The sequence below is a fragment of the Diospyros lotus genome, chromosome 1, assembly GCF_014633365.1.
Source record: "Diospyros lotus cultivar Yz01 chromosome 1, ASM1463336v1, whole genome shotgun sequence".
NCBI lineage: Eukaryota > Viridiplantae > Streptophyta > Magnoliopsida > Ericales > Ebenaceae > Diospyros > Diospyros lotus.
In genome coordinates, this window is record NC_068338.1 from 30,146,134 (window position 1) to 30,165,724 (window position 19,591).

The window sequence follows — 19,591 nt, forward strand, 5'->3', positions numbered from 1 at the left end:
TAAATTTATTTGATCATTCTTAAAAAAATCATTACTTGACTTCTTATCTTATCCTTTACAGATAAATTTATTTGATCTCCCATTTAAATAAACTTATCTAATATTTTATAGATAAATATAAATTATGTATATATCTTTGTATAAAACCTCACCCGTGATATGTCATTCACCTGTTCATCTTCTTTTCTTTTGTTTTTATTATTGTTCATTGTTTATCTTTCTTTCAATCTACACACTTGGGAGAGTTGGGAATTTGAGAGGGTTGTTGCCTTTCTTTGTAAATGATGATTGTCTGTCTCATTGAAATAGTAATTGGAGGGTCGATGATTTCTCAACAAAAAAATCAAAGGCCCTCTTCGCGTGCGCGCACACACACGTGTGTGTGTGTGTGTGTACACACTCACAAATGAACTCTATCTCAAAGATCACTATTGTTGTAATAAATGATTCAAAATTACATGATAAATGTTGCATTTTATGTGAATGTCATTTGGCCTTAATTTCATCTTCATTTACATGTCATTATTCTATTATTTGATCGTCTCTTATATTAGCCATTGATCTCATCTTAAACGTTGATCGTGTGGCTTACAGTCATTTTGTCTTGATATATAAGGCTGCTATCAGAACCCAATCATCACTTTTCATCGTTACAATCAAAGAAACCCTAATTGGTGCAAGGCAAGGAGACACAAACTCGTGAATCCTTTGATTGATAAGAACTTCTATTGGATTGCTTTATCTCCAGTGTAAATCGCTTTGTCATGGGAGGTAAGATCAAGAGACAGTGGTGAGTACGGTGTTTGCTCAGTGTTGATGCATTCTTGTATTTGTTTTTTGGTTTCTAATGTAATATTGTAATTGTTTTGTTATTTGTTGAATCGATGTAATCACTTTGTAATCTTTTGATATAATGGATTGACTAAAAGCGAAAATCTCTACTGTGGTTAGGATCTATTTACAGATCTGAACACATATATCGTGTGTACTATTGTGTGTCGTGTTCTTGGTGCGATTGATTTATTTTGATTTGATTTCTCGGCTTGGTTGTTGGTTTCGTTTGTTGGCCAGTTGAATCGATTTAGGGAAAATTAACAATTATCTTTCTCTTTATTTTACATGGCCATGACGATGTTTTGTGAGAAAATCAAGCACATAATATCCTAAATCCTAGCAGGGCGACTTAGTCAGCAATAAGCCATTTGTGTCTCGTGGTCGTTGTTTCTACAGCCATGATCGGTGTCTTTGCGTGCCTGAGAATAGGCGAACTCGAGCCTCATCTCTTTCATCTCTCTACCTAAATTTTTTCTTGTGTTGGTTCTCAAATTGTGCGTGATGATTTTCCCAATGGATATCTATTATTGAGAAATAGGGCTTTTCACGATTTGTTTGGAGTAGGTTTTTGTCGCACTATCTTATTGTTATTATTATTTTCCATAATGCCATCTAAGTGAGAACAGGTTCATTCCATGGAGTTGGGTGCTATTAAGTTTATTTAGTCATAAGAAACCTATAAATCTATCCTATTGTATTCATGATCTTTTCTGCTTGACCACTAGATGAAGTCTCACTCATTATTTGTTAAATTTTGATTGACCTTAAAGATAGGTAAGGTAAACGAACAATTATCATATGAATGAATTTGGTGACAAACTTGTTGATATTAAACAATTTTGAATTAATTTGGTAATAGAGATATTTTGATAAAAATAAAAAAATTTACATTAGTGCTTATCACATGCATTAACAAACATATAAAAAGAAAAAATACAATTATTAATGAATTCTAAAAAATTTAACAAACAGTCTAATATAAATCTTAAAATATTTTACAGTTTTATTTTGATCATTTCATATCTTGATTCAAAAAGTATTTTAACTCTATTTTGATATAAACTTATCTTGCTCGTTTTAATAAACACCTCTCTCAAAAAGTATTTATACATAAAAATAAATAAATATATTTAATGCACCTTATCCTAGACATAGAAATTTTCTATGTTATTATGAACAAAGAGTATCTTTATTATTATTATTAAAAAGTCAATTACGTTACGTATATGGAAATTAGAATCCTTTTCAATACGCTGAGAACAAGAGGGATCAATCATTTTGGGGCTCCAAAAGGGACAGCGCCCGTGGAGTTTCTTTCTCTTCTTTACTTTTTTTATTTTTTTTATTCCTTTTCCTACCCTTTGCTTGGCTGGAGGACAGAGCACTGTTGTCAAGTAAACATAAAATGTGGACGCATGGCATGATTTAGATATTTTACCATCCTTGCACCCTCTTTCTTGTTCTTTGTGTTGGAAATGGAAAGCAAGTGGGAGGAATAAGCAAAGACCTTTCCATTGCCTAATCAATCACACATATGACAAATTAGTACTTCAACAACACCCAACAAACCATGTCTAGCTACCACCATCTGTCTCCTTGTTAATTTCACTACAACATTCATTTAAATAATATATTACCATAATGATAATTTTTTAATTATTATTATAGTTTAACCAAACTCTTTAAATTCAAAGCTTGGTAGTTCACTAATTAAGCTCAATTTGAGTGTGTTTATTCTCGTCTCAAAGATTTGGAGATTTTTTTTATTAAAAACTAACAAAATCAACATCCAATCTGTCGTTGCATCTCATAGCAGCCATGAACATTTGAATAATATATATACCCAATAGAATTTATTTAATTGTTGGGAGTTCCAAAGTCTCTTTTTAACTCTTTAAATTTAACCTAAGCTAGCAACCAACAAATATACTCCAGGATTGACTCATTTGACTTGACTTAATTGGTCACAACCCTTTGGTTAAGAAATTCCGATTTCCAATTCTATAGAAAAAGACAGATGCAGCTGTTCGGATATGACTGACTGCCACACGAACAAAATTTATACATTATAGTTTTCATACAAAATGTTATGATATATACTTTATTAAAATCGTAAATAATGCAAAATGCTACCTCCACCTTTGTTTGACAAAACTTATCATAATAAACAGTGAAAAAAAAACTATGTAAAGAACGTTATTTTTTCTTATTTATATGTGCATCCGTGAGTACTGTATCTGACGTGGACAGGAATTTTTAAAGAAATGGTGGGTTCATTAAAGATCATAACAAATCCCCATCAATATGAATTACGGTGTTAAAAATAATATCATTATGTCATTTTTTAAAGATATTTTTACTTAAAAATCTGTATAAATATCAGTTTGCTGGGAATATACACAGATATGGGAAGACAACTAGAATTTCAGCTTGGCAAGGCAAAGGGCAATGCTGGGGTAGGAGACAGCGAGCGGATGAACAGTTAAAGAATAAGCTGGCCATGATTGTATTTTAGCCACTACCAGCAAGCCAGGATGGGCCACTGGTCCTATTCACCTAATTGGGATTGCTAAGATGAGGCCACTGGCTAATGGCCAGGCATCAAAAGCCATGGCCCCACCTGTTTATTGCTTGGTCTGCAAAAATTGAGACCTCAAACTGACTCCCACTTTATTACACTAATAAATCAATTGGTTCAGCCACCACAATATCTGGTGTATTTCATTCTGGGTAACTGTTCGGTCCTCTGAAGTTTCATTAAATTTTAATTGGTTGCAGTTGAACCCCACTTAGATTTTTTGTGTCGACAATCAACTTAAATCAAACAACATAAATTTTAGATAAATAACAAATCATTGTAAGCCAATCCCACACAGTCAAAAGAAGACAGAGAGAGAGAGAGAGAGAGAGAGACTTGATTGGAGTTGAATCGAACTCAAATTCAATCTGGGTTTGACAAATGAATTGGTGGTTCTTAAATTACGGGAGGGGCTAACAATGATCGTTACCCAATTTACTGTTTTTGTTTCTTTTTTGTTTTTTACGGCGTCTTTGGTGACATTCTTCTTCTTTTTCACTGGTTTCAAGGCAGACGTACGTGGGCTATGCATGTAAGGAAAGGAAATCTTGTTTGTCTCGGCAATGGAAAAGAAGAAAGAAGAAAGCTATCTTACCAGTACTGAGATGTCACACCACCATTTGTCGTGCCTTAAAATAATAGAGGCCCTCACTTTATTAAAGTCACAGCCCGTCTTGGGGTCTTTCTTTCTCTCTCTCCCTCAACGCTGGATACATATATACAGAGACGTATGCAACAACATATATACATATAGTGAGAGAAAGAGGCAGTAGAGAGAGAGATGGGAACAAGTCGTATTGAAGGGAAAACCCTCGAGAGTTACGCCGGCAACTTTTCTTCTGCCACCCATCACTCACTCCTTGACAACCACATAAGACTCTTTTTCCATTTCGCACTCTTGTTCTTTTAGATGGATCTCTCTGGGCAAATGTGTGTCCATATCTATGTATAGGAGTATGACACGTTATTATGAACAACTGTTCACGGACACCTCATTCTCAAATTACAGTGTAGACTTACTTTCTTTTTATCATTGTCCTTGTCTTGTTTGTGGCATCGAAACGAGGTTTCTTAAATTCTATTATTATTATTATTATTATCCCCTCCACTAATGTTCCTCGTTGGGATGATCATGGATTTGGACCGACAAAATCACTTCTGTAAAACTGTTTCTCAATTTTGTTCGATTTAGGTTGAGTTGATCTTGGTAAGAAAGCCACCCTAAAGTTTGGCTCTACTGATCATTGTGTCTTTTAAATCTGTTTCTGGGGGGGTTTCCTTTCTCCTTTTTATCGTTTCTCTCAAAAGATCGTCTGTTACATATAAATCCTATATGATATTATTATTCTTAGCTGTGCAAAAGATTGTGTCAATCAAATGGACTAATTTCTACGAGGATGAGAAGCTTTTTCAAAACGAAAAATTTGAGCAGAATGTCTAGTAGTAAGCACAAGATCATCAAATGTGCTATAAATAAATATAATAAAGAGCAAAAATATATAATTACCCTAACTCCCAGCTAGTTTTTCAACCAAGTTTGTAACTTGACCAACCCAGTGGGTCCTGTCGAGGGAGACAAATCGGATCCCATGATTACAAGCTTGCAAATGGGGGTATCTCAAGCACGTTTTGACGGTTGCTTTCGGAAAGTTTCAGCCAAGAGAAACCAACAGAAGGGGTCAAATACTAATGGTCGATGTTTTGCGGAAGATACTGCTAACCCTAAAACAATGGTCATAAGGTTGGAATTTAAGAATGGGCTATCACATCTCCATCTCTTACTTGATGGGGGGTAGTATATGAGTTGGGTTTAATCAGTGGGGCCATATAGCTAGCTAGATAGGGCAACAACAACAACCAAATGAGCTGAATGGGTTTGATGATAGCTATAAAGTTACCCCATCTTGCCCCCTTTCTGTGGCCAAGCAAAGACGAGCAGGTGCTGATGTCTTCTAGTTGTGCCCCAGACATTGAATTGGATGTCCTAGTTAGCTCCAGACATTGAAGCAACTGTAGTTTCTCCTCCATGTATCGATGTTTGGAAATTATGAAATAACTTCTGATCAGACAACGTGAATGAAATTGTTGGTCTCTAAACCTAGCTATTTGATTGTTCGACCTTACTATGATACTAGATATATATATCGGTATATCCTCCATGAGTGCCATCACAAAGTCCATGATAAAAGAGAAAAAAGAAGAGCATAAAACCGTTCGTCAGAAGAAGAATCATTCGTCATTTTTGAGGCACACTAACCAGATGGGTCCATGGTTACTCGCCCATCTCATCTCATCATTCGGCACCACGCCCATCAAAGATGGGGAAGGATTGATTTACTCATTCAGATCAGTTTCTTCGGTCATATATCAAATTTGAAATGATTAATATATCGTATGAAATTTCAAATAGAGATTTTGTAAAATGGTAAAGACTTTAATCAATGGTCTCTGCATATATAAGAAGAAAACATCTATTAGAATGACTCATAATTAATTGTATTATTTTAGTAGTATTTTTCATGAATTTCCCCAGCTCCAATGACATGTAAACGAGTGGGTCGACATGCCCCTAATAATGCTGGGAGACGTGGGTCTCTCCCTCTCTAGCTTCAGCAGTGTTTTAATTGTATTATATATATATATATATATATATATATACTTTGATTCAGTAGACAACAATATTGTTGGTGTCCTGTGTCGGCTTTGGGCCTGGCGTCCCAATGGCTTCATCTTCTTCATGAGTTATGTCACCACGTCTAGATTCTAATTAATTTTCCAAAACTTTGCATTTTTGTTTGCTCTTTCCAGCTGATTTCTTTGTGCCTTAATTATATAATATAATAATAATAATAATACTAGTATCAATATCATCCCTACGTAGATCCCATTTTTTCTTTTTTCAGGTTAACATTGTATATACATATATATAATTAATAATTTTTATAAGAATTATAATTTTACTTTTGTGCCTTAAAAACAACGCAAAAAAGTAGCTCATAATTAATTATAAGAATGTCAACAATAACAAGTGCATGTCACACCTAACAACATAAATTCTAATTTGTCAATTACTTATATTTATGGCTTTATCTTAATTTGTAAAACTTTTATAACTCATAATATATTTAATTTAAAGATCTCTCACCAGTCACCAACCTTTTCAATCTTTCTTAATCACCTATTTAATTTCATCCACTAATTAATAGCCAAGCCTTAATTTTAAGGGCTTAAGGGTCATGGCCCCACCCCCAAACTTCCAACTACTTGAATTGCCAATTTCTATTCAACATAGGGTATATACTTGCATCATCACCAGCTAAAGAATTAAGTTCTTAACTATTTTGATATTTTACTTGTTTTATTGTCTATTATTTTGTGTCGTACAATAAATCTAAATTTTCTATTTCACCCAATGAAATCCTACTATCATATTTAATTGTTCAATCATGGAAAAAGATTATAATTGTAAATAAATAAATTTCCTTTTATTTTCTCTCCCAAGGTGGATCAGATCAGATTGCTCCACTAGTAGTCGCTCATGGTGTCACCTTCCCAAGGGAACATTGTCTTAACTCATGCCTTAATATTTTTGAATGATGACTCTTCTCGACCTGTGGAGAGTAATGCTCGTGGGGTATGGAAGGTGAGGAGCACTTTGTAGGGAAGGCATTCACTAGACATTGTCGCAACTCAAATTTAACTCCGATTCAACGTATCAATTTGGGAGCTCTAAGAACTTGTAAAGGTGAACAGTGGCAGCGGCGCTTTACATAAGGAATTACGAAAGAATGAAAGAATCACAAAGAATTACGAATGAAATGTCCTTTTAAACAATGAAAGGAACCTAAATTCAACAGTTAGGTTAAAGAAGATGGGGAAATGGACATTTCGTGTAAATTCAAACAAGAGGAGGATGAACGAAATTCAAACAAAAGGAGGATGAATTGGTACCCGAAAATTGGATCGCCAGAACTTCCATAGCAATTAGAAGGTGTTTGACTTATCGGTTTGATCGCTTTATAAGTTATTGATTTAATTTATAAGTTATGTAACTTAATTTTTAAAGTGTTGAGCAACATTCAACAGTTTAAATACTATTAAATTTAAAAACTCCTTCACCAACCTTTGGTAACCCCCTTGGTTTTGTTAAAATATTATTATAAACTTTTTTCGTTAATTGATTAAATTACTTATTTATCTTTATACATTTCACACATTTACAACTCTTTCTCCCATCTCCTTCTCCGCCTTCTCCATTGCCGACATCGCAGCAACACCACTTTCATAGCAAATCGGCCCCTACCTCCATCATTGCGTCGTCGGATCTCTTCCTTTTTATCATGTCAATCATTGCCTCCTACTTGCAGATCAGTTGTCGCCGCCGCCCATCTCCTTCTCCAGCCACCCTTGACTATATATTATATATATAACACAATATATTAATTTTAATAAAATATTATATTAATATATTTTTAATAATTAAATATAATTTATCAACATATAATAATAAAAATTTAAACATCAATTTATAATTTATTTTTATTAAAAATTAATATTTTTATATATTTTATTTGTATTATTCAATAGCATATCTATTTTCGTATTTTTGTCAAGTTTTGATAACTTATCAATTATTTTAAACTAAACACATAACTAATAGTTTAAAAGGATATTTATCCAATTACATTAGCAGCTTAAATGCTATATAATTTTTAAATTTTATACAACTTAAAAGCTCAATTGATTAAAAGCTGCTGACAAAAAAAAAATAGCCCAAAAAGCCTCTTAATATCGCAGTACCGATCGGCCAAAGCGCTCTGATTGGGTTCTTTCTCGTTCTGTCGTTCAGAAGACGAAGGTGAATGGAATGGAATGGAAAAAGCCCAACGATTTTGGAGAGCGGGAACAGCTTAACTAAGGGCCCAGTGAACTTTCTTTTTCAGCCCATTTAATATACAATTGGGCTGGGCTGACCAGAAAACCCACTCATTTGTTTCTCTAAACACAGGGATTTCTAATTTTTCCCACTTACTGTTGAGTTTTTTTTTTAAAAAAAAAAATTATAATTTCCCAAACTATTTAACATACCACTACGTATCTTAACAGGGTTCCATGCAATATCTACGGGGAGCAAAACACATTACTCCCAATAATTTGTTCTCTCTCGAACTTGCCATTGCTAATAGCAAGTTCCAATTGTTCTCAATTTTCTTGTTTTGCTTGGTGTAAACCACTCTTTAGAGTGTGTTTGATAGTATAAAAATTTCATAAAATAATATTACATCCGAAAAATTGAAGTCCATCTTTATTAGCACATTGACGACAATGACAAATTTTGTTCACCCAAATTCTTAGTTAGCACTTTCATTCCGACATAGAATGCTTAGTTGGAAAAATTATAGTAACATGTTGAATAGTTTTAAAAAGTGTAATATTTGTTAAATAATATGAAAATTTGTAGTATTTTTTTTTAAAAAAAATTATTTTATAATTGTCATTGGTCCAACTCGCTACTAAACGCTAACATTTATATAGAGTTTTGTTCTTAAACTTAAATTGTAACGGCCCGCCTCCCGGAGCTCCTACCGCGGATAGAGGATTCGTGAGAGGGTCATTATAAAAATGATATCGAACAATGACGCACCTACAACACACACATAACCCTTTTTGAAATCATAATTTTTCTTTATTATAACATCTCATCATAATCTTTACAACCATTCATCACTTGGGCCCCACCTGGGCTTACATAACATGCGACAAACTCTGAAAACATAAACATTAACCTTATTAAGACACGATGACACCCAGGATCTAGTTTTGGGAGAGCTCTGCACTGGCTACCATGACTTGACGGTCTGGACCCAAACCCCGATGAACACACCTGCGATCTCAGGATACGCTGACTTGGAATGATGTAAAACAACATGAGTCGCGAGACTCAGCAAGCTCTAGAAAGAAAGGTTACGGGTTTAGGATAGGACTCTTCCCATGACACCCTATGCAATTCATGTCAATGAAATCACGCCATGTCATGAGCTATACGTACCTTACTTCTACATGCATAACATAAAATAAACTGCACATAAGGAACCAGGGGCCCACATAAGTCAAACATTGGCACCCGGGTCCCACATACAAACCTGTTGTAGCCTAACATAGGCTACCATATCATCATTCTCTTAGACCAGCCTTTTCCTGACATGGTCGGCTTTTCCTGACATTCAACTTTTGTCTTTTCCTGATACTTGTTACATACTTTTCCTGATTCCCATCATATTCTCATGTGTTCATCATGTCATACATCACATAATCATGTACTTCCGCGATCTTGGTCTTCCCTTGGGCCAACCCCGAGCTAATATCTAAGCCGAGCCGAAGCTCACATGAGTCGGTACTCCCGACACCTGGCACGGTACTCCCGTCCAGAATAACAGTAACATTAGAACCATGCAATGCAACACATAAGAAATGCAAGGGCTTCCGTAGCATAAATGTGATGACAAGGCCCCCATAAACCAAGCATCAGGCCCTGCTACGCCCACACATAAGAATTCACACATGCGACATGCTCTAAATGCATATGCTCATCTAGGGTACCCAAATTGGCTCTTAGACCAACCGGGTCATGCAAATGTTCACACATCCCGTCACACACAAAGTATGTCCCCACGTGAATGCAACCTAGCCCTTTGTAGCACACACATCATGAAATGCACAAACCAATGCGGGAATCTGGAGTACCAGCTCTTCTGGCCGTCTAGCGCTTATCGTAACAACTGATGACTGGCGCCCATACATCCAGCCATCAACTGCCACGACCCACGGTCAACAGTCAGTGGCTTTGTACCCATACCCTTAGACACACTTACTGACACTATTAAGCTTATATCTTCCCAGCTTAATCTTGCATAACATTTCTCCATACTCATAACTCTTCATATGCATATCCTCATAACATCGTGATACCATTCTTGTTACTTTTTATTCACATAAAGCCATCTCAACATACATAATAAATTATTAATAAAACCCTACTAAACCATAAACAACTTTTCTAAGAACCTAGTCCAATGGGTACGACATCATTCCCAAGAAAAGCAGAGCGATACGAAGTTCCGTGACGGTTGAAATGAAAGACGCCACGACATCCTTACTTAGCTTATCCCATTAACAATAAACTCATTAATAAAATAAAAGTCATAAAGTGGTTACTACGCGGATTATTATTATTTATGCATAGAACCGAGTCATGTGAGGGAGGGTTTAGAGTACAAGAAACCTCGAAAATTTTCGTGGGAAATAAATAACGCGAGGAGAGGGTTAGGAGCTTGCCTGTAAATAGCCGATCCTAGTTTCTCTCGCACTCCCGCTGCGAAGTAAAACGTTCTATAAGAAGCAATAACATGGAAGCTTAATTTAATTAAATCTAATGGCATAAAATTCATAATTTAACCGTATAAAAGCTGTAATTTGAACATATAATACTAATATTAATTTTACCCACTTACCTGAAAATTTTAAACACCAAATAACCTCAAAAACCCTTTAATTCCCTCACTTTCCTCCCATTTTCTCGCTGCCGAGCACCTCCTTTCTTCCTCCTCATAGCACCTTCCAATTAAGCCTTTAATAGCCGCTGCTTGCTGTCCAAGACAACCAATTTATAACCTAATTAAGTGGCATTAAGGCCACAAAAAAAGTAGGGCCGAGAAGCGGCCACGTTGCAGCCAAGGCTGCCATTTCTCTTGCGTGAAACGGCGCCCCAAGTGGCGCTTCCTTGCTGGAAAATTCCAGCAGCCTCTTGTTATATATATATATATATATATATTTATATAATATATACACACACGCACATTTTCAATTCGACAGCCTTTTCATTTTAATTTTGTTCCCTTTTAACTTCTACTTGCTAATATACTCATTTATATGGACCACATATACTATTAATATATTCTCATGCATGCTTATCCTCGGCTACCACCTCCAATTTCCCAATTGCTATGTTATTATTTTATTTAGTTTTAACATATAATACATACTTCACATAGTAAATTTTAATAATTATTAATTATTTTCAAATAAAATAATTAATTACCCTTAATTTCCTATTTCCTCAAACAATATAAATTATTATTATTATTATTATTATTATTATTATTATTATTATTATTATTATTTTTAAATCTCCAAATACCCCATAATCATTTATCTCCAAAATTCGGAATATTACATAAATATTAAACACTAAATAGAAATATGATTTATTAGAAGAAAAAAGTAATGATATTTGTAAAGTTTTATGCACTCTGATAAATTATTTATTTTGAAATAATGATGAATTTGCTCCATAAAATGAATGGTTATTTTCTTTCTTAAATTTTATTAGGTTATTCAAGAGGAGTTGTAATTTATTTAAACTCTACTTATTCTAATTCGACAACATTCACAATGATGATGTCATATTGTGATAGACAACTAATAAATACTTATATTATTTGATGTAGAATTATCGATCGAGATTATCGTAAACTAAAATTATTTTATATACAGAGAAGATAATAACTATCACGATAAATAATAAAAAAGACTACGATCATCTTACGTAATAAGTGATTGACTAAATACAATGATCCTTACGATCGTGTGAGTTTAATTTCACAAAAATCACACAAGTAGTCATTAAAATGACATAATATGTTTGAAATAACTTTATATTATTCTTAATAATTGACCTAATTAATGGCACAAATCGAGACACTCAGTTAATTATTATTTGATTCTCTCCTCCCACCTCGTCATTGCTGGCGATATTTGGCCTCCAGGGGCTAAAAAGTTGACAAAACAACTGTAAAATTATCAACCACTTGATTAAACTAATAATAATATTATGGAAATAGACAGCCTAACGGATCCATAACTTGGAGCTCTAACGTATTAAGTGTTATAATAATTAATTAATAGTTAAAATATCACAGAGTGAGGGTAAGACATGCGGTGGCAAAGATTGACTGCTTCCGGTGGCCTTCCGATGATTTCGTTATGTTTTGGGTGCAACACGTACGTACGTACTGTTTGCGTAAGTGTGACACGAGAATTGCCCGTTCCTTCACGTTTCCGGCAAGTGCCTCGATCAACCACGCCATCATTTGGGCGTCCGTACTAGTACTAATTTAATCCGTCCAGTGCACGTCAATGGTTGAATTTTGGTGGGTAAAGCACGCTAAATATAGTGTATTTTTTATTTTGCTCACAAAATTTTAATTATTTATAATGTGATCATAAAAATTTAAAATATTTTATAATATGATTATATATAAGATTTTTCGACTAACCTATAACTAGTTAGAGTGGGTGATGTGGCACTCAGATGTGACAAATAATAAAATTACATGTTGATTGTGCAATAACAATAAATCAAAACGTGCCATATGTCAAACCCATTCTCCCTCACCCCCCTCTTTCTCTTTCTCTCCCTTTCTCCCTATTCTCGTCTCGTGCCATCAGGGGAGGATCCAGGAATTTAGAGCACAGGGGTTGAAAATTAAAAAAATTAATATAATAAATTTATATAATAATGTTTAGTTGGGGGCTGAGCTGGTTGGTTTATATATAAACATATATATATATAAATTAAAGTTTAGTTGTAGGAAGGGAGATGGGTTGTTGTGGGAAAAGGGGGCTTGGCTGCTGGATTTATATATATATATATAGTAAAATTACTGTTTAGTTGGGGTTGGCACGGGTTTCAGCCCGTGCCAGCCCCCCTACATCCGCCCCTGCCTGCCGCACCTGCTACACTCGTCGTTTGTCGCCTTCGCACATGTCGCTGTTGCAGTCACCACCGATCGCCTTCGATGCAGATGTTGCCTCATCCGTCGTCGTTCACTTGCACCACCATCAACGCCTCCAACTGCTTCACGGTCGCCTCCACCTTCGGTTGCCTACTGCTTCACCTCCGTCGCCTTTGATTGCTTCACCTCCGGTTACCTCCAATGCAGTTGTTTTCGCCTCTGTAGTCATTTGCAGTTAGCAACGATTCTGGTCACCGTTCACCTGTGTTGCCATCAACTCCTCCAATTGCTTCGTGGCCACATCTGCCTCTGGTCGTTTGCTGCTTCATTTTCGTCGCCTCTAACTGCTTCACCTCCAGTCACCGCCAATGTCTCAATCACAGTGATCTTAAGCATGTATCGATTGGCTAAACGGGGAGAGAAAGGGGGGGGGAGAATAGGTTTGATGGGCTTGACACGTGACACATTTTGATTAGTTATTATTATACAATCCATATGCACTTTTTATTATTTGCAACATCAGTGTCATATGAATGCTATGTCATCCATTCCGACTATAGAATAGCTAGAAAATCTTATATATAACCACATTGTAATTTTTTTTAAACTTTTATAATCACATTGTAAAGAATTAAAGTTTAGTGATTAAAAGAAAAAAAACACAGCAAAATTTAATGTGATTTACCCAATTTTGGTTGTTCATAGGATTCTGTTCTCTTTAATTAATTGGTTTCTAATTTAATTTAATGTAATAAATTAATTATATTCAGTGATCGATAATGAAAATGTATCTTCCATCATTTTTGAGCCACCTGGTGTTGGTGGTAATATTATGTTACAATGTACAAAGCCTAAATTACAACACTTGAAAAGCAATGTATATATATTGTTTATGTTAGTACATATTAACACTACAAGAAATAAGATTTTTAGTAAAGGTCAGGGTCATCATTAAAAGTTCAAAAAATTATCATTAAAAGTATTAGTGACGGACAGATAGATTGTCACAAGTCGACACTAATGCCCTCATCACTAATATAATTAGTGACAATAAAGTTGGTCATCACTAAAATTAACTCATTAGTGACAACCATATGTGGTCGTCACTAAAAAAGATTTTTTTGTGGCATTTCTAGTTGTCACTAAAGTATCCATATTAGTGACGATTAAATGTAGCTGTCACTAAAAATGTCACTTTTAGTATCAAACACAATATAGTCCTCACTATTGTTTTAAATTATTAGTGACAACACAAGATGACCCTCACTAAATTGTCGTCACTAAAACTTTTATTTTATTGACGACCAGTCTTAGCCATCACTAAAGCCTTTCTCTTAGTGACGACAATGGCAATTACAAATGAAATTATTTGTGATAACATGATCCGCCTGTCACTAAAAGTGTAGATTTGAGTGACAATTCTGGCCTTTACAAATGCTATATTTTTGTGACAAAATATTTTATCGTCACTAAAAGTGTAGATTTTAGTGATAAGTCTGGCCTTCACAAATGCTATATTTTCGTGACAAAACTTTTGGTAGTCACTACAAATGTCTGGTAAGGTGGATACTCATGTCTAATCAATTTAATCATTTTTTGGGTTTATTTTTATATTAATTTCTCAAAAAATATTAGATATATAAATTTAATTGAAAAATTGAGACTTGACAATAATTGAGAAATTAGCAGGATTGGAAAGAAATTTAAGAGAACTAAAAGTAAATTTATAAAGAAATAAGACCTAAGCAAAATTCTTAAAAATTGCTCAAATAAGCATTTCCATTAAGTTCAAAAGAGTTGACTTTGAGTAAAAAATTTGATCAAATTGAATCAAAATAGGTTGGAAAATCATAGAGTAGATTAAAAGTTTTTTGAGTTTGAAAATGGTTAAAATACGCAATGAATTGGTCGAATATCTTACTTTAAAAGCAAAAAAAAATTCAAATGAGCTTGGATTGAAATGAATCAAAAGATCTAGATGGGTTTTGAAGTAAGCATGATGGACAATTAGTTGGTATTTCTAGATTTCACAAGTGACCATCAAATTGGAAATAATCAAGCTTGGAAGATTCCAGAAAAGTTGCCTAAGACATGACAAGGAAGATCAAACCTTTTTATGACACTCAACGATGGCATGGAAGAGAATATGTTGGTGCTTCCGACACCAATTTAAGACCACAAATAAGTAAGATCTTGAAGTCAGAAAGATCTAGTACTCAAAAAGTTTTCACAAATTTTTGAAATATATATATATACATATATGTATATGAAGTGTATATATATATAATAGCATCATGGTAATTTTCAATAAAGGAAATTCAAAACTGTAAATTAAAACAAAGCTAAGCAAGGGAATCTGCAAATATGGAGGGTTGTAGAGGAACTAAAATGCTGGGAAGGACTAAAATGCAATTTTTAAGAAGCACCAAGTTAATAACTTAAAGAAAGTGAGGGGGCTTAGGCCCCGTTTGTTGCAGTATAATTAAAGAAATTATAGTTTCTCAGAAGTTGTAGTTAAACAGTTGTGGTGTTTGATATCATAAGCTGTAAAATAACTTATTTTTGTATAATTGTCCATAATACTCTTAATAGTTATAGAATGATAATTTAAAAATTAATTAGTGTATATGTATAAGTTTCAAGTGTTATAAAAAAATTAATTAATGTATAGAGAGAAAGGGAGATGGCAAGTGAGAAAAAGAGATTTGAAAATGGAGATGGCAGTAGAGAAGAGAGACCATTGATTGTGTGGACAAAAGAGTAATTCTTTGTTAAAAATAGGGGTAAAATTGTCAAAAAAATGTAACTGTTTAATCAGAAGTTGTAGAAACTGAGGTACCCCAGCTTTGAAAAAGCCAGCTTCTACCCCTTCTATAAGTTAGTAGAAATTATAAGTTAGAATTCTAAAAGTTAAAACAAACACTACATACCCACTTTTTTGAAGTTAGAAGCTAAAAGTTACAACTTTTAAACTACAACAAACAGGCCCTTAGCCATAATCTTAAAAGAGGTAGAGGGTACATAATAATTTAAGAAAAAGACTTGGAAGTCGAAGCAAGAATTCAAAATTCTCAAAAAGTGAATTCCCTACACACTAACCAGCCATAATACGAAGAAGGCACTGAGTACCCTACTTACATCTTGCAAATTCTTAGCCGTTCATTGGTCGAATTTGGGAAGTTGGGTTGTCAGAGATAGTGTATGAAGGTGAATCACCATAGCCAATCACTTTAGAGTTTTCAGAAAAAAATCAAGTCATTTTAGTGTGATTTGGTCAAATATAAAAAAGTTTTTTATTCTAGGTAGTAAGAACACTCGATTGGCACTAGAAAAAAAAAGGATAGTTTAGTGAGATTTGATGGAGAAATTGGGGTTTACTAGAAATTTTAATTGGCTGACTCAAAGGAGTCTTGACTAGATCCATGAAGCTTCAACCATTTCTAAGGATCGGGTAAAGTAAAAGAAGGAAATAAAAGAAAAAAAAAAAAATCCAAAACCAGAAGAATTCTCCTATGAATATGAGGTAGATGATGAAAAAAGAAAGATAACTAGTGCAAAGTTCTAGGCAACAATAACAAGATGGGTGGTAAGTTCAATTTTTTTAAAAAAATAATAAATTAATATAATAGATAATAAGTAATAATAAATAAATATGAATATAATAATAATATAGATCTAAAAAATAAATAATCACATGTGAAATTTTTGTAATATTTAGATTTGAAATATCTGTCTTCATACACAAATAATAAGACAAATATCCAAGAAACGGGTCTTCCCCTAAAATACTTAATTCATTTTGCTTACATATGTGATGATATGCTTAGGATGCAAAAATTAGGTACATACAGGGATAATTATCCACGCTGACATGACCCTTGATATGCATTTGATAGTAACTGACACCTAAGATTGGTTGTCATTTCATTTGGATAAATTTAATATTATTATATCCCAACTTAAATGTGAAAGGTAGAAAAAGAAAAAAAACTTAACTTTTAGTGTTAATCTGCCTTATGTGGTCATGTACATGATGAGAAATTGTTATATTTGTCATATATGAAACAATACCTTTACTAAATGATTTAACATTTAATTTGACATATTTAACATTTTTAGATACTAATAAAGGTAGCAAAGGAAAAGATAAGGTTTATTACTAAATTTTTCTGATTAAAAGCATTTATCAAACAATAAAAAAACGAGAATGAGATAATAGCCTCATCGACTTTTTCATTAATCAGATCTCAGCCTTTAAATACTCTATAATTAATTCATCATCTAATTATAAAAATACCATTGACAGTAAACAAGATAACAAAACAAATCAATACAACAAAACTATATGATAATAATACAATAGGATTCAAGGTACATGTTGAGTGGTTAGGCCATGATAAGCTGAAATTCGTATCAATAGGTCATGAGTGCGTAGTGAGGCAAAGTCTCCACCTACGATTTACCTCATTTGCTGAAATCAAGGACACGAGTAACAGGAGACCATGCGAGAGCAATAATCCCAACAATACAATGTAATAAAAATACAACAATATAAAAAATTCTGATACTCCCACTCAAGATGGACCATGTATGTCAAGGACGACCATCTTAGATAAAAGTGAAAATAGTTGAGCGACAGGCAAAAGTTTAGTAAACATATCGACATGCTGATGCTAAGTGCTTATAAGCATCAACTTAATAGTACTAGCAGTAATCTTTTCACAAACAAAGTGACAATCCAACTCAATGTGTTTTGTGCGCCCATGGAAGATAGGATTAGTGGCAATGTGAATTGATAGGTTTAAAATTCTATAGCACATACCTAAGGGAGGTAAATTGGATCATTTAAAAAATATAATAAAACTTGAATTTTTGTTTTTTATCCAATTTAGGTTTTAGTGATTTAAAACATAAAACATATAAAATGACAAATGTAAACCTTAAAGAATGTAAAACAAGAAAGATAAATGTCACAAATGATTTATAGTGGTTCGGCTTAAATCAAGCCTAATCCACTACCTTACTTTCTCATTAATGATTTTAAACCAATTCACTAAAATCTCCTACTTGAACCCAAGTAACTCTTCTAGTCCAAGATTAGGATATACAACCTCATACACTTAAGGTAGGTGGTAGGCCTTTTAGCACACTTAGTAGGAAATCAGCCTCCTACTTACAAAAGTAGCCCTTTATCTATACAAACTATAGGAAATATAAGAATTGAATAATAAAGAGATGATATAAGAGATATTTCTTAGTTATAAGATCTCTCAAAATACAAACAATGTTTGAATAAATTTATACAAATTAAAATCAAAGTCTTGAAAAGATAAAAATGAAACACAATCAATATAAATACAAATGAGTATAAGATGTAAACTCAAATCACTTTATTCCCATCCATTAGCTTCTTCTAGATCATTATTGATTTGTATTTATAAATATTTCAAGAGTTTCAAGAGAAAACTAATTGTTTTGAGCCGTTAAAGTTTGAAAAACTAGCCATTGAAAGTTTTCTACAAATTAATTGATCGACATATGACTTAAATCGGTCGACAAATTAAGTTTATAGCTATTGTTAATCGATAGATTGAAAGCATTAGTTGACAGATACAGAGGTTAGTTGACTGATGATAATGAATTAATTGACAGATTGTTTATATATATTAGTTTGCATGCTTAAAAAAATAAGGGAAGGCGCAAGAAGAGTGGCAATGCATGCACCTTGAGGTGCTTGGGTATGGTGGTGGCCTGGGTTTGATTCCTTGAGAGAATTTAAATTTTGTGTTCTTTGAAAATATTTTTAATACAATATTTTTAATCAAATAAAGTAAAAAAAAAAACATAATATATCAAATGCGATCAAAAAATTTATCATAAGATTTTTGGCATTAGATTGTTGAAATTAATTTTCATTCAACATTTTTTAATCAATTAAAAACATAATATTCTAAAATGTCATAAGAAATTTATCACAAGACATTTTGATACTGGATTAATTTTCATTCAACAATTTTGATCAAATGGAGACATAATATTTCAATTGTTATCAAAAAATTTATAACAAGATTTTTGATATTTAATTGTATGATAAAATTAATTTTGGTGCTTAATAAATCATATAAAATAAATTTAGAGCACCAAGTGAATGAAAATTAATAAAGTAATTTCATCATAAAATATAATTGAATTTCATCATTAAAATCATGTCAAAGACAAAAATATCAATCTATAAAGAGAATACATATTCTAGTTGGTTTTTTTTGTCTTTGAAAAGTTTTAGCTTTATTTTAACCAACGGTTCAAAACTAATATTTGAAAAATCATTTAGGAGATTTCATCATTATACTTATTTGTGCAAATCTCTATTTATAGAAAATTATAG